The following is a 2,191-nucleotide window of genomic DNA, read 5'->3' on the forward strand; positions in this document are numbered from 1 at the left end:
CGCCAGGTGGCTGAATACGCCCAGGAACTGCAGGACAGACTCCACAAGGCCCAGAGAGCAGCCCAGGACAACCTCAAGCAAGCCCAGAGACAACAAAAGGGCCGATACGACCAGGGAGCCCGGGAGAGAGAGTTACAGCCCGGACAGAAAGTGTTGGTGATGCTGCCCAGCTCTCATAGTAAGTTCGAGACGCGGTGGCAGGGGCCGGGACGGGTCATAAGACGAACCGGCCCGGTCAATTATGAAGTCCGAAGGGAGGGCCATCCGAGGGCATCCCAGGTCTTGCACATCAACCTATTGAAGGAGTGGCAGGAGCCGCACGGGCTCCTTCTAGAAATGGACCGAGAGCCGGTAGATGGGGAGTGCCAAGAGGGGGAGACGGGACCGAAGACACTGGAAGAGGGACCACTTGAGGAAGGGACGTCCCTGTCCCCATACCAACAGAAAGAGTTACAGCAGCTAGTCATAGAGTTTGGGGATGTGTTTTCAGAGACCCCGGGGAAGGCTAGAGGCGTGGAGCATAAGATCCTGATGCCACCAGGCCAGATTGCCAGGGAAAAGTGGCGACGCATTCCTTTTTTCCGGCGCCAACCGATTAGAGAGGAGCTGAATAGCATGCTGGCCCAAGGCATTATCACGCTTTCCCGCAGTCCCTGGCGGAGCCCGTTGGTGGCTGTGACGAAGCCTGACGGCAGCTTGAGGCTGTGCGTTGATTTCCGGAAAGTGAACGCCATCACCCAGTTTGACGCTTTCCCCATGCCCCAGATAAGTGAACTGGTGGAGCGGATCGGGCAGGCCAATTACATCTCCACCCTGGATTTAGCAAAGGGGTATTGGCAGATTCCCCTGCGAAGGCAGGACCAGCCTAAGACCGCCTTTGGGACCCCCTGGGGCCTCTATGAATTCAAAAGGATGCCATTCGGGTTGAACGGGGCCGCCGTGGCCTTCCAAAGGTTAATCGATTGGATACTGGCACCCCACCAAGAATACGCCGCCGCCTATCTCGACGACATCGTGGTCTTTACCAAGACATGGGAGCAACACCTCCGGGCCCTGAGACAGGTCTTGCAGGAGCTACGAGGTAAGGGCCTGACGGCCAACCCAAAGAAGTGTGCCCTGGGAAGAGCAGAGACTAAATACCTCGGCTTCCAAGTAGGCAAGGGGCTGGTAAGACCTTTACAGGATAAGGTGGCGGCACTTCGGGACTACGAGGCGCCAGCAACCAAGCGGCAGATGCGGGCCTTTCTGGGGCTCGCCAGCTATTACCGGCGGTTCATTCCCCCGTTTGCGGAATTGGCGAATCCTCTGGTAGACACCACCAAGGGGAAGGAACCACCACGTGTCAACTGGACCCCAGAGAGGCGCGAGGCGTTCAGCCAGATCCGGCAGGCCTTGTGCCAAGGAGCTGTACTACATACCCCTAACTTTAATGCCCCCTTTATCCTACAGACGGATGCCTCAGCGTACGCCCTGGGAGCGGTCCTCTCGCAGGAGGTGGAGGGAGTCGAACGCCCCGTGGCATTTGCCAGTCGCCGAATGAACGAACACGAACAGAGGTACTCGACGATTGAAAGGGAGTGTCTTGCTATCCGTTGGGGTATAGACTATTTTCGGTACTATTTGTTGGGCCGAGAATTTCGTTTAATAACTGATCACGCCCCTCTACGGTGGCTCAACTCGGCTAAAACCGAAAATGCCCGGATAATGAGGTGGGCCCTGGCACTCCAGCCCTATCAGTTTAAAATCGGGTATAAACCCGGTCGCAGCAACACCGTGGCAGACTTTTTGTCTTGGTGGGGAGAGAGAGAGAATCCCCGCGAGCCCTCGGTACCGCCCCGTGCGGACGGGGAGAAGCCCTCGGGGGGCGAATATCGCACAGCAAAGGGAACGCCTGGCGGCGTCTCGAGGGGTGGGGTGTGTGAGGGGGCCAGGACCCTGACGGGACGGGCCCGAGCGGGGAACCCCAGAGTTCCGCCCCGCTTCCGGGTCCGGACCCGGAAGCCTGGCCGGGAACTTAAGGTTTCCCGGAACTTGAACCACGCCGACGTGGGACCGGCGCGGGAAGATAAAAAGGAACCGCCTACCCCGAGCAGAGGAGGACGGAGGCTCCAGCGGGAGCCTGCCCCGGGAGTTGCGGAGCCGGGAGCCGTGGAGCCGGGAGCTGTGAGGCCGGGAGCTGCGGAGCCTGGAG

The sequence above is a fragment of the Crocodylus porosus genome, unplaced genomic scaffold, assembly GCF_001723895.1.
Source record: "Crocodylus porosus isolate Cpor-Errol unplaced genomic scaffold, CroPor_comp1, whole genome shotgun sequence".
Lineage (NCBI taxonomy): Eukaryota > Metazoa > Chordata > Crocodylia > Crocodylidae > Crocodylus > Crocodylus porosus.